Source organism: Amia ocellicauda, chromosome 7 (assembly GCF_036373705.1).
Source record: "Amia ocellicauda isolate fAmiCal2 chromosome 7, fAmiCal2.hap1, whole genome shotgun sequence".
Taxonomy (NCBI): domain Eukaryota; kingdom Metazoa; phylum Chordata; class Actinopteri; order Amiiformes; family Amiidae; genus Amia; species Amia ocellicauda.
In genome coordinates, this window is record NC_089856.1 from 18551344 (window position 1) to 18564593 (window position 13250).

General features: G+C 42.8%; 1 long non-coding RNA gene across 1 annotated transcript; it reads right to left on the bottom strand.

Annotated features, from left to right (window-relative positions):
- Positions 1-10364: 10364 nt before the first annotated feature.
- On the bottom strand, positions 10365-11659 carry LOC136754054 (uncharacterized). Its single transcript, XR_010817510.1, has 3 exons — positions 11593-11659; positions 11231-11284; positions 10365-10566 (listed from the first exon to the last, which is right to left on the bottom strand). It is a non-coding gene; the product is annotated as an uncharacterized LOC136754054 (long non-coding RNA).
- Positions 11660-13250: the final 1591 nt, after the last annotated feature.

A 13250-nucleotide genomic window follows, 5' to 3' on the forward strand; every position in this document is an offset into this window, starting at 1 on the left:
CAATCATCTGATTTATTTTTGTCTGTATGTTGTTGTGTATGTTATACTTTTCTCAAATGTCTAAAAAGGGGTATCTGCTCTCCTGAAGTTGAATAAAAAACCTTGTATAAAAACTTTGAGCATGACTCAGCAAGCTCCCCAAATGCAGGAACTGTACTACAACCCGGCCAAGATCGGGGGTTTGGCGGTTAAGAAGGGTTTTCAAAGAGGACTCGCAGAGGCAGGGGTGAAGGCTAATGATGTGGTTGTTTCAGAATGGCTAAGGGAACAAGACGCCTATACCTTACATAAACCTCTCAGGATTAACTTTAACAGAAACTGCGTATATGCGACTGACAGACTCACAATGGCAAATGGATCTAGTCGATATGTCAAATTTATCAAAACATAACAATGGTCACAAATTTATGTTAACGTGTATTGACGTGTTATCGAAATATGCCGGGCTCGCATTCTACACAACAAAACAGGTAGGGTGGTGACAAGGGCCTTTGAGGATATATTGGGCCAGGGCCGGTGTCCTAAAACACTGCAGACTGATAAAGGAAAAGAGTTTCTCAACAGAGAATTTCAGAATCTACTGAAGAGACACAAAATACATCATTTCACCACCGGTAATGAGCTTAAGGCATTGGTGGTGGAGAAGTTTAACCGCACCATAAAGACCAAAATGTGGAGATATTTTACAGCGGTATTTTGATAAAGTTCAGGATTTTATCGAGGCTTACAACCAAGGGTATCACACCAGTATTAAAATGAAGCCTATAGATGTTGATAAGAGTAATTCTTTTAAGGTCTATAAAAATGTATACGGACCATTTATTAAGAAGGGAAAAAGTACTTATAAGTTCAACATCAGTGATGTGGTGCGCGTTTCAAAGCTGCGGAGTCCTTTTGCCAAAGGTTATTTTTCTGACGAATATTTTACAGTTACCGAGCAGTTGGCTAGAGACCCCCCCCGTGTACTGGTTAAAAGACTATGACGGTGAGGATATAGAAGGAACATTTTACGAGGCCGAGTTACACAAAATTATTGTGGGTAAAGACAGAGTATACAGAGTTGAAAAGATATTAGCTGAAAAAACCCAGAACCGGAAAAAATGTGTTGGTGAAAAGGCGAGGATGGCCTGAAAAGTTCAATAGTTGGGTCCCGGAGCAACAGGTTTGCGATATTCAATCCTTATAACAATATGACCGCGAGTGTGGTGGGGGCATTACTTTCGATACTCAAGATGGAATCAGGCAGCTTCTACGTGACTCTACCCCGTAACGCCTCTCTCGATATATATCCTAAAAATGAAATATCCAGTTACACGGTGCAATTTGGAAAATCTATAAATCTAAGGGGCTTGTGGGAAGTGGGGTTGGCAGAAATACAGTATCCTTACACTTAGTCTATTTTACAAGATAAGGATGCCACCTTCTCAATTTTTGATGATGTTAAAAAGAGTCAATGGACATTCACGATACAAGGAGGTTATTATGACAACGTGGATAAAATATTAGATGAGATGAATAAACAGTTCTCAGAAGGCCCCCCCCGACCTCAAGCTATATTACAACCCTATTAAAAACAGAGTGTACAAGGTGTCAAAACCGGGTGTAAGCATTCAAACCAGCGGCCACCTGGGCCGTATATTAGGGTTCTATTCTGACCCAGAGAGCATGTTCTCAGAAATGGTGGCCCCCTTCCTGGCCGACATCAGGGCTGCTTTTACACTCTTAATGTGTAAACGGATATCATAGCCCACCAGAGGGTCGGGGATAGTTATGTCCCCCTTTTGAGAAATTTACTTATTAAAGGTAAAAGCAATGACATGGTCACAATTACTTATGACAAGCCACACTACGTACCGGTCTCAAAGACCCACTTTGACAACATCACGATCAAAGTAAAATCGGATCAGAATATCAACGTGCCCTTCTGCTTCGGTAAAGTTATTGTCAAACTACATTTTCGACCCCTGAAACAGTGTATACATTATTAAAATGGATACCTCGAGGGGATATGTCGATCCTAGCGCCTATGTGGATTATTACAAGATGCAAGCAGGGAATGGCTTGCCTGGTTTTGTAGGTGCCCCAACAATGTATGGGGCCGGTCTAGGCGGGCTCTTTCGTGGTCTCTTTAGAATGGCCGTACCCCTGCTCAAGAGAGGCTTTACTATAGCTAGACCCCACTTGAAAACATTGTTAGTGACGTGTTCACCAATGTTATGAACCGGGCAGCTAGCCATGAGCATCAGGAGGGTTCGGGTCTCATGGTAATGGCGAGGAGCGGGGGTAAAAGAAGAAACAGCAGGCGTCCGCCAGGGCGACGAAGATCCCCGGCTAACAAAAAACGAAGAATCGCTCATTCTCCAACATATCGTGGAAACACTCGGAGAAGGAAGCAGCACAAGAAAAAACCTGCAAAAAGAATCTCAAAGAAAGACAAATAGAGCCTCAGGATACATCTTTTAAACACGTCTTTTGTCCATAGTCTATCGGATGAATGCGTCAAATCAGAACTGGATCTGTTTACAGTTCCATACACCCAAACGAGTATAGATAAGAGCATATATGTAGAGATTCCACCTCTTTCATCAGTTTCAGACACGGCCCCTCTGGAGTTTTTCATAGCAGGCAATAACACAGTTATTTTAATGAACTGTAAAGTGGCTGATGAAGATGGCGATGCAATCGAGAAGATGACCAACATTGGGGTCATCAATTACCCGGTGGCCACAATGTTTTTCGCAGGTGGATGTGACCTGTGATTTGACTCATTAGTCAAAGCAGCAATACTTACACCTATAGAGCCATGATGGAGTGTATCCTTAATTATAGTGAGGAGACCCTAAGCAAGCAGTTCAGCCACGGCCTTTTCTTCAAAGACACCGCGGAAGCTATGGACGACAAGGATCCAGAGGGACTCAATCAGGGTTTGCAAAAAACAGCGGCCTGTTTGTGAAAAAAAGTGTCTGTCTCTCCGGCGGTTAAACTAGGACATGCGCAGGCATTAATGACGCAAACGCCAAGTACCCGATCGAAAGAGTCTATATGAAAGTCCACAGTATCCCTGCAGGGACGCAGGTGATGAACCAGGAAAATCTGTTTCTAGGACAGCTCCCAAAACAGGTTATTATTGGGCTCGTGGATAATGATGCATTTACCGGGGTTTACAACAAGAATCCCTTTAACTTTAAACATTATAATGCTGAATTTATAGCGTTGTACGTCGATGGGATGCAGGTTCCATCCAGACCTTTTCAACCTGACTTTGAAAACGGCAATGCTGTTCGGGAATATTACAGTCTAGTATTGGCTACGGGTCGCCATCTCAAGGATCAACCTCTGATGATCGATCGCCGGGAATACTGCAGTGGTTACACGCTGTACGGCTTCAACCTGACCCCTGACGAAGAGTGTGGACAACATTTTTCGCTGGTGAAGACGGGCAATATGCTTTTGGAGATGTGTTTCAAGCAGCCTCTACCCCGCACTGTAAATATGATAGTGTACGCGTTTTTTGACAACATTATTGAGATGAACCAGAGAAGAAACGTTTTGGAAACCCCCCGGATTTCAGACCTTTCCCTCGGAGGATCAATAGCTTTCTGCTCAACAACTGTCAACAAACCATTTACAGCGGTCATCAAGTACAAAGCCTGCGGACCTTCACTTGTGATCATAGATCTAAAGGAAGGCCATACCCAGATATTATGGCCCAGTACAGCGAGGATTTAGAACAAAATGATAAAAAAGTGGCAGAGTTTGTCAGGACACTGTGGACCACCCCTTATAACACATTTACTTATGGACCTAGCCAACCATGTATACAGATGGGGTGTTCTTGTGAGGATTTTAAAAGATGTCATATGTGTTAAGGCGAAGAAATAATGAAAACAGCCTTTGAATCATTAGTTTTGCTTTTATTTAACAATTCTTATACAAAGCATGGGTTATGTTATAAATAAATGTACAACATAAAAATAAAATAAATAAAAAATACATTAGTTTGTCGGGTCATCATTTACAGGGGTTTAAATAAAAACATGAGATTAATAAGCTTCCCAACGGTGCTAGATCCTGAGGATAGTCACTCAGCACGGTCAGAGTAATGGGATGTCAGAGTTTTAGCAGTCACATCAGTCTCCCCCTCTTTACACAGACGGATTTTTTGTCGCGTTTCCTTGTTAGGAACTGTTGATTGGGGCATGTTCAGACAGGACATCACCTATAGGACAGCATTCCAACCTACAGGTCGGCGACTAGCTGGTACCTTATTAGTGCCAGTGACGCTCTTCAACAAATCAAACGTGTGAACCTTTGATCAGTTGTCCTTTAAAAACAAATTCACCCTGTTCATTCCAAGCTGTTACCCGCGGTTTCTGAACCATTTTGTGCAGGATATATTCCACATGTCTTTTGCTTCTGGCAGGCATGCTTCTCAAAACATCAGTTACAACATCTCCCTCTGAACTCTCAACAGGGTTGGTCACTGCAACAACATCTTTATCAACTGTAGCACCCGCATCAGCCCCAGAACCATTTTCTTGAGAGGCCATGGTTAAAGTTAAAGTGTTGTGATCTTTTTCACCCTGCCTAACCAGACAGAGGTAGTGCTGTAACGTGTTGCTATACAACTGGGCTTTGGAATACTGATTTAAATCGGCCCTGGCCAATATAGCTTTCATTTCAGAGTCCAGGTTGTTTTCGGCCATTTGTCTAATGGGCTCTGGCCCGATAACATTTTTCTCAGTTTCTCAAGCTGCTCCTGCGGGATCAAAAACATTTTTGGAGCATATTCCATTATTAACCCACTCTTGAAGCCAGAAGACTGGTTAGGAAAGGCACGGCTATGCTCAAGAGCAGGCCAATAAAACCCCCGGTTTAATTAATCTTCTTTTTTCTTTTAATAGAATATTTCTTATTAGCGATGATCTTGATAACAGCTTTTTGTTTTTTGAGTTTAGAATGTTGAGAAGGGGTTAGGGGTATATTACCGTGTAAGATGTTTAAAGCTATTTCACACAGGGTCTCGATCATATCCGAGGGGGCCGCTGCCAGCACAGCTTTCCTATGGCGCGGGCGCCCCTCAAATAACATTTGCCAAAGCGGAAGATTTCTTTTAATCCGAACAGACATTCTTATTTATTTCCTTTTCTTTAGCACATACACTGCCGGCCAATCGCGTGGGCACAAACCTGTTCTGAGGCAGAAGTCTTCCGGGGTTTGTGCTTTTAAGTCCGCAAGCAAGTACCCGTCTGGTTTTTTGGTCGCGTCCTCAAATGCCTCCAAAAAGAACTTGGTCTGGTTAGCGTACATTTGACGAGCCAAGACGGTGACCTGTAGTTTATCTCTGGGGTTTTTAAAAAGAATGATATAATTGGCGTTTAAATTAATAGTCCTGCTTTTTTTACCTTTACCTTAAATTTTGAGCTAAATAAATACTTTGTGGAGGCTTTTTCCATTTCACTATTGTCACCAGCCTGCTCCATCAGGTCATCAAGGATTAGTCTGACCTGGCGGGAACAAGTCATCGTCACACAACAAGGTGGGGAGACCCTGCACAAATTTCAGATTTTTTTTTTTATTTTTTTTCGAAGCCAAATCATCGTAGAGCGGTTGCCAGCAAGAGTAACACCACACTATGTTGTCGAGAGCTTGGGACACAGTTGCTTCCACATCTTCTATGATGCTCTTTATAAGATAGCTCTTACTCGAATTGGAGGGACCCGCTATAATACAGGAGAAAGGGTGTTGAAGTCTTATCAAAACCACCGCTAATATCCATAAGGCAGAGTGTTCTAATCAGTCTTCATCACTCTTTTATTGTACACCACCCTGAACCGTTTGTTTAGTGATCTATTTTCCAACGTGTACCTCTTTTTTTTGCTATAGATCTGATTTCCGGCAGTAATCTCACGAGGAGGCACGTCTTTCTCGGTTACAAAACTTTGTACCAGAGTCGTCAGAGACTTGATGTTAATGAGCTTGTTGTTACAATGGTTCAGAGTGAAACCCTTAACTTTCATACATGTGCCGCCGTTCTGTATGCGCAAGTCTTAGGACCCCCTGAAACAAACTCCATTATGTGGTCCTGAGGATCTAGTTTGCTCATTAACTCCCCAAGGTAGTCCCCGAGGGGAGGGACCCAATCCCCTGGTCTGGTGACAAAGATTACAGAGTCAGTATCATGACAGAGCATGCGTTCCTGCAGCTGATCCATTAAGTTGTACAGTTCAAGCCGGGAGTAAGCCGTAGTAAAAAATGCTATGAAAACATTAACGTTACCCTGTTTGGTGGGGAAATCTTTAGGGGCCCTCCACTGGACCTGTGCCACGTGGTCATTTAAGAATTGAAAGTGTGATACAGCATGTTCTTTGGAAAACATACATTCTATAAACTGTTCAGGGGTTTTAATCAAGGTTGTGTTTAGACGGTTATTTCTTTCCCCAAACTTGCCCCACAGACTGTTTAAAATCAGTTTGGACAATTGTCTCTTGGCGGGGTTTACAGTTATGTTCCCTGGTTCTAGACGGATCCCTTCCTTTTCAAAATATTGCTGAACGTAATGCTCTATGTCTTCGTCGTCAACACACCAAGAGGGATAGCCCGATGCCTCCCGTTTCCCTTTCAGATGGGTCATAATGTAATCAGCAAAAAGAGTATCAGATTTTTCAGAAAAATGCCAGACCTCATACACCTTACCAAATATGTAACCTTTCTCCACCACCTTGTCAAGCTCAATGCTACACCAGACATCAGCGCTCTCTCTTCATCGCTGTACAGACAAGAGGTAGTCTGATTTTCAGTTTCCACACATGTTCTACACAGAGGGAACATCAATTTTCCCCGAGCACCTATAAGGCAACACAGGTAAGAAAAGCTCGCGAGGAGGGTACATGGTGACCTTGATCAAACCAAAGTAATGACCGAGTTCGAGAAAGTCATGATAAATGATGGTTGGATGACCCACCGGGTAAATTTTGGTCTTGTTGACAAAAGGGTACAGACTAGTGAAATTATAGTAATCTACTCTCTCCCCCTCCTTTACCTCATAATGTAAACAGATGGCATTGGTACGACCCCCAAATAACGCATCCCGGGGCTCTAGATGCTCTGGAAAGTCAAAGGTTTCCATAAACCGCTGTACCCCTGCATCCTGCTGCTTCAGGGCCGTCCACTCGTGTTCCCAAATCACCAGTACGTTCAAACCATAGGTGTTTTTTTTAAGTTTCAATTAGTTCCTGGAAATCATAGTACATATCACCACAGAGTTTTTGTGTTACCGGGTTAAAGGTGTTTGGGTCGAAGCACTGTGGACAGCCATGATAAATACAGCCAGCAAACTCATAAGCGGTACGCATCCCGGACACATCGCTAAAACCGTCTAAGTAGTAAGGCCCCATTTTGACTTCCCCTTGATTTAAAGCATGCGTGATGAAGATGCGTTATCCCTGACACTCAGGTATTCCAGCCACTGTATGGAGACAGTCGAAAAGTTATTTTGTCTAGCGCGATAGTTGTCAGAAGTGGTGACTACTATAGTGTTTTTCTGCAAGAAATTGGCCCGATACATTTTCATGCAGAGAGACGCTATGGTCACGCTTTGCAAAGGGTCGAGACCTGAGGTGTTGATAACCTCGGCACGGAAACGCACGCAGGCTTCTTTAAGGATCACCACATCATTTTTACAATAGGCGGCCATCTCTTCTCTGAAATCAAAAACACCTCCCTTAACCATATTGTACCATTTAAAGAATTCTGCCCTCCCATGAGACATCACAGTATCAACCCCGTAATAAGAGGTGGGCGGGTAGGCCCCTCGATAATTTTGAGTGTCCTTCGTATTGAAAAAATGACAGAGCCAGCCTTTCTTCTGCGCCTCAAAACCCAGAGCTTTAGACAAAGCGCTCAATTTCATGGGGAGGAAATGTAACGAGTCTATGTAACGTTGGTTGAAAGCTTCGTCTGTGAAATGCATGATCTTGCTACCCTGAGCTATTATTTTAGGGGTCACCCCGTTTTCCACCAGATACTTCATCAAAAATGTAAGAATCATAACCCTTAGCATTGTGTGCAATAAATGTGTAATTGTGGTATTTTGGACCGCGATACCGTGTAAAGAAATCCCTGACACAACTCTCACCGCTGGCCGACCACTCACGATCCAACATATCTATACAGTGGATATAATTAGCAACGTGGACCCCGTTTTCTTGCCAACATTTAAAATCAAAAAAGACATACCAGTTGTGCGGCGGCTCCTTTTTAACCGGCTGAATAACCGGGGTGCTCGGACCCCGGGGTTAAATCATTACAGATCCTGCATCTCGGCTCCAGACATGTGTGTGGTTTAACCTCATGAAAACAGTACTGGAGGCAAAACTGCGTGCAATATTTAGTTTGATCGCAGTAACTCCGTATTTTAACCCCCTCAACATCTGCCCTCTGGACCTTATGTTCGAAAAAACAACGCCGAGAGACAAATCCTTAAGCAATCTTTACAGCAGATGGTGGATACCAAACCCTTACGACATTGCGGATTGAAACAGACGTTACAGTAACCATCACATCGGTACTTAAGCTTATAATTGAATGCCTTATAACACCAAGGACAAACGTACGAACAACTAAAAAAAGCCGTCAAACGCTTTATTCCAAAGTAATGACTATCACTTAGGAAGAGAAACAGGGTCTATGTATGGGTTTCAGGATGTGTGTCTGAAATTTCACAAATACTTCCTTTATCTCACAACCACACTACAATTTTTAAAGACAACAGCTCCTCAAACTTGGTAATGTCTGAAAAGGCCACCATCTTTTGAGATTTTAAGCCGGTGCTCTGATGAAGCATTAAAGCCTCTTGCAGAGCTTGGGGTTCTGGCATGTCGGGGGTGAGTAGTTTTATTAAACTGTTTGCGAAACAGAGCTTATTGTCCCCACTGGAACTCACCACAAATTGTCTGAGCTTGGTCCTAATTATGTCATTCTTCAAACATTTCGACAGTCTAAGCGCCCCGCCCTCAGGGTTACGAACCACATTCATTACCAGAGACAGACTTTCATTGGCTAAGATGGCCGCATTACTTATCCCCACTCAGCATTACAGATAGGTTGCCAAACAAATCATCCCCTCTCAGTTCTAACTGCACAACATCTCGAGGTCTGACCCTTTCAGCAACCCGTTCAAGCATGTTTTTCAAGGCCCAGTGTATGTTGACAAATATTTCCACATAATTGTCACAATTTAAAAGTTCTGCAAAATTAAAACACTGAATCATTTCAAAATTGTTATAGGCAGGTCTATCTATAATCATGGGCTCACTGGAACTCTTGGACACATCATTTTGAACAAAACCGTCACCCCCTGCATTCTCAAAGAGCATGTCCTCCTCAGCCTTATCAGTATCAGAACCCTCCACATCCCGAACACCACCACCACCACCGACATCCACAAAACCCCCCTTTTGAGGAGTCTCATTTATAGCCTGTAAAAGCCCTTCAAAAGATATCCAACCGTTTAATGTCAAGATCCTCCTCTACAGAGACGGCGGCTTCTGCCGACATCCTGTGTTCTAATTGACTCAAATCATTTATAACAGGGACAGAATTTGGTCGGGGTAGCTCCTCCAAAGCCTCCACCATTTCAAGCAAATCGGGGTGAACTAGGGGGAGAACCTCTATAGACGCAACAGGTGGGGGGTGGTTATTTAGATCATTGACCATTTGTAACAGGTCGGGGTTCAACAGTAAGTCTGTTAATTCACGTTGGCTCGGAGGGTTTAATTCTATCGGGGGTAGTGGGCGGTTATTTAAATCATTTACAATTTGTAATAGTTCCAGGTTCATTGGAACGTCTGAGGAGTTCTCAACAGGGCCGAGGATGTTCTCTCTCTTTTTGGGGCCCTAGCTTGTTCATAATCCTTTAGGTTGTGAGTTAATTTACCAAGTCCAGACATTTTTTTATTTATTATTTTTTTATTTTTCCAACAACCCACAATAGCAAGGCGTTTTGTGGCTATTAAAACATGAATTATGGTACAAGGCGTTAGTAAGGGTGTTAATAATTGTGTTTTGGCTCTATCACCAGGTTTTGCCCCACTAACACAAGTCTTTGATTTTGTAACAAAGCATGTAGCAACTCACGCAGACCTTCAGGGGGTAGCTCCAGGGACTGTTGGCCTGGCTTGACTTCAAAGGATGGACGATCCAGTAAATCTTGGTCGACGGAGGCTGGAAGCGAGCGTATACTCACGGCCGGAGACCAAGCAGGCCTTGATACCCTGATCAAGCGCGGGGTACTGCTCCGCGTTTCTGTAGCCAAGAAACGGGGCGGGGTGAACAATGTTGAAACCGGACCGGTGTTGGGGGGTGTATCAGCCCCGTCTAACGGTGACCCCTGAGGTTGTTGGGTGGTTGTATTTGTTCCGGCCGACAATGAGGCAAGATGAATCTGGGGTGTTGAATTACCCCTGGGGGATCCTCTCGGCGGTCTCGCCGGTGAAGAGGTGCGATCCCACTTAGACGGAGTAATCATCCGCAAAAGCTCATCCACCAGATGACTATCCCAAGGGTCTTGGGGTGAATAAAAAAAATGTATCCCATATACATCTTTAAACAGTGACAGAAATCAAACTTTAAACAACCTGATCAGGACATGAAAAACCTTTTGCTTTTTAGACCTTTGAAAATAGCCTTAGACACTCACTACACAGCCTTATTATTTACAGACACTATATTTATAAGGACTTAATAAAATCTAAAACCTTATAATAAATGTATAACAGAGAAGCCGCTGTAAATAAGTTGTTTCTTAAAGGTTTCTAATATTAATAAAACCCCTTTATATACATACAGCAACATTTCATTTTTAAACTAACCTTCCAAGTGTAAACGCTTCCTGACCCTGGAGTGTTTTCACAATCTATTTAAATATTAAATACAATGAACACAATCAATCCTTTTACAACAACCACTTTAAAACAGAAGTATAATAGCAGTAGATATGCCAAACAACTTACTAAACCCTTTCGGTCAGCTTAACTTCCTAACCAGACCGTCGGGCAATCGGTCATTTCAAAACACGTTTTCCAGAAACATGCCCAGGCCTGTCCGGACTTCTCAGGTCTTTCCCAGAACCCCCCGCTTTACACGAAACAGGTTCACACCCCCTAAACATTAACCATCAACCCTCAGTGGGGCAAACAAATCCCTTTAAAGTTTGAAAGGCATTACTTACCCCCACAGAATAATCGTTTCTTATGTTTTTCGGCTGGTTTAGCTTTTTGCACAGCTGTGAAGGTAAGAGACATGTTTAACCTTTAGCCAAGCTGCTTTATAAAAAGCTTTAACCTCTTATTTACAGGCTGCAGACATATACCCACAGCTATCGGATACCGGGGCTGATGGCCTCTCAGACTCTTGAAAGGTTACGGTTCTCGAAGGTAAAACTAAACAAGCCCTCGATATGGAAGGCATTTCTTTGTCTTGAACCACGTTTCTTAATACTGTTAAAAAGGATGAGTTTTTAAATTAACAAAACTGAAATGAAACATCTTACAGATACGTGATACAAACAACCTCGGAGGGTTTAGTTCTTACCTGGTCGGCAGACAGCCCGTCTAGGGGTGACCACTTCTCTCGGCCGATCCTCAGAGACATTAATCACGGGTCTTTTGATAGTTTCTGTGTAATTAAAGAGACCTGCATTAATATATATTACAACATTTTCAAAACTGTAATGACCCGCTTCAAACCCCCCCCACACACACACACACACAAACACACACTAAGAACATAAGAAAGTTTACAAACGAGAGGAGGCCATTCGACCCATCGTGCTCATTTGGTGTCCATTAATATCTAAGTGATCCAAGGATCCTATCCAGTCTATTTTTAAATGTTCCCAAACTTTCAGCTTCTACCACATCGCTGGGTAGTTTATTCCAGATTGTGACTACTCTCTGTGTAAAGAAGTGTCTCCTGTTTTCCATTTTGAATGCCTTGAAGCCCAATTTCCATTTGTGTCCCTGGGTGCGTGTGTCCCTGCTGATCTGGAAAAGCTCCTCTGGTTTGATGTGGTCGATGCCTTTCATGATTTTGAAGACTTGGATCAAGTCCCCACGTAGTCTCCTCTGTTCCAGGGTGAAAAGGTTCAGTTCCCTCAGTCTCTCCAAGTAGGCCTTTCCCTTCAGACCTGGAATGAGTCTGGTTGCTCTCCTCTGAACTGCCTCTAGAGCAGCAATATCCTTCTTGAAGTGTGGAGCCCAGAACTGCACACAGTATTCCAGATGAGGTCTAACTAGCGCATTGTACAGTCTTAACATTATTTCCCTTGTTTTAAATTCTACACTTTTGACAATATATCCTAGCATTCTGTTTGTCTTTTTTTATTGCTTCCCCACATTGCTTGGATGGAGAAAGTGAGGAGTCCACATAGACTCCTAGGTCTTTCTCATGCATTACTTCATCTAGATCTGTACCTCCCATAGTGTTAGTATAGTGGACATTTCTGTTACCTGCATGTATTACCTTGCACTTGTCCACATTGAATTTCATCTGCCAGGTGTCGGCCCACAACTGAATATTATCCAAGTCCCTCTGAATAACCTGTGCCGCCAAGATTGTATCTGCTGAGCCACCTATTTTAGTATCATCTGCAAATTTGACAATATTGCTAACTAACCCAGACTGCAGATCATTAATATAGATTAGAAAAAGCAAAGGCCCTAGTACTGATCCCTGTGGAACTCCACTAACAACCTCACTCCAGTTAGAAGCGACTCCTCTAATCGACACCATCCGTTTCCTAGACATCAAACAGTTCATAATCCATCTACTTACATTACCCTGAATGCCTACAGCTTCCAATTTGAGGATCAGTCTTTGGTGTGGAACCTTATCAAAAGCTTTTTCGAAATCTAAGTATATCATATAATATGCTTTCATCTGATCTACAGCTGCAGTTGCATGTTCAAAAAATTCGAATAAATTAGTAAGACATGATCTGCCTCGTCTAAACCCATGCTGACTATCTCCAAGAATATGATTTTCATTAAGATGCTCCTCTATTTTCTGTCTAATCATTTTTTCCAACATTTTACAAGTGATGCAGGTGAGACTGATTGGTCTGTAATTTCCTGGCTCAGCTTTGTCCCCTTTCTTGTGGATTGGTATGACATTTGCCGTCTTCCAGTCAGTTGGCACATCCCCTGTTCTAAGTGTCATTTGGAATAGTTAGCGGCCTATAAATAATTTCC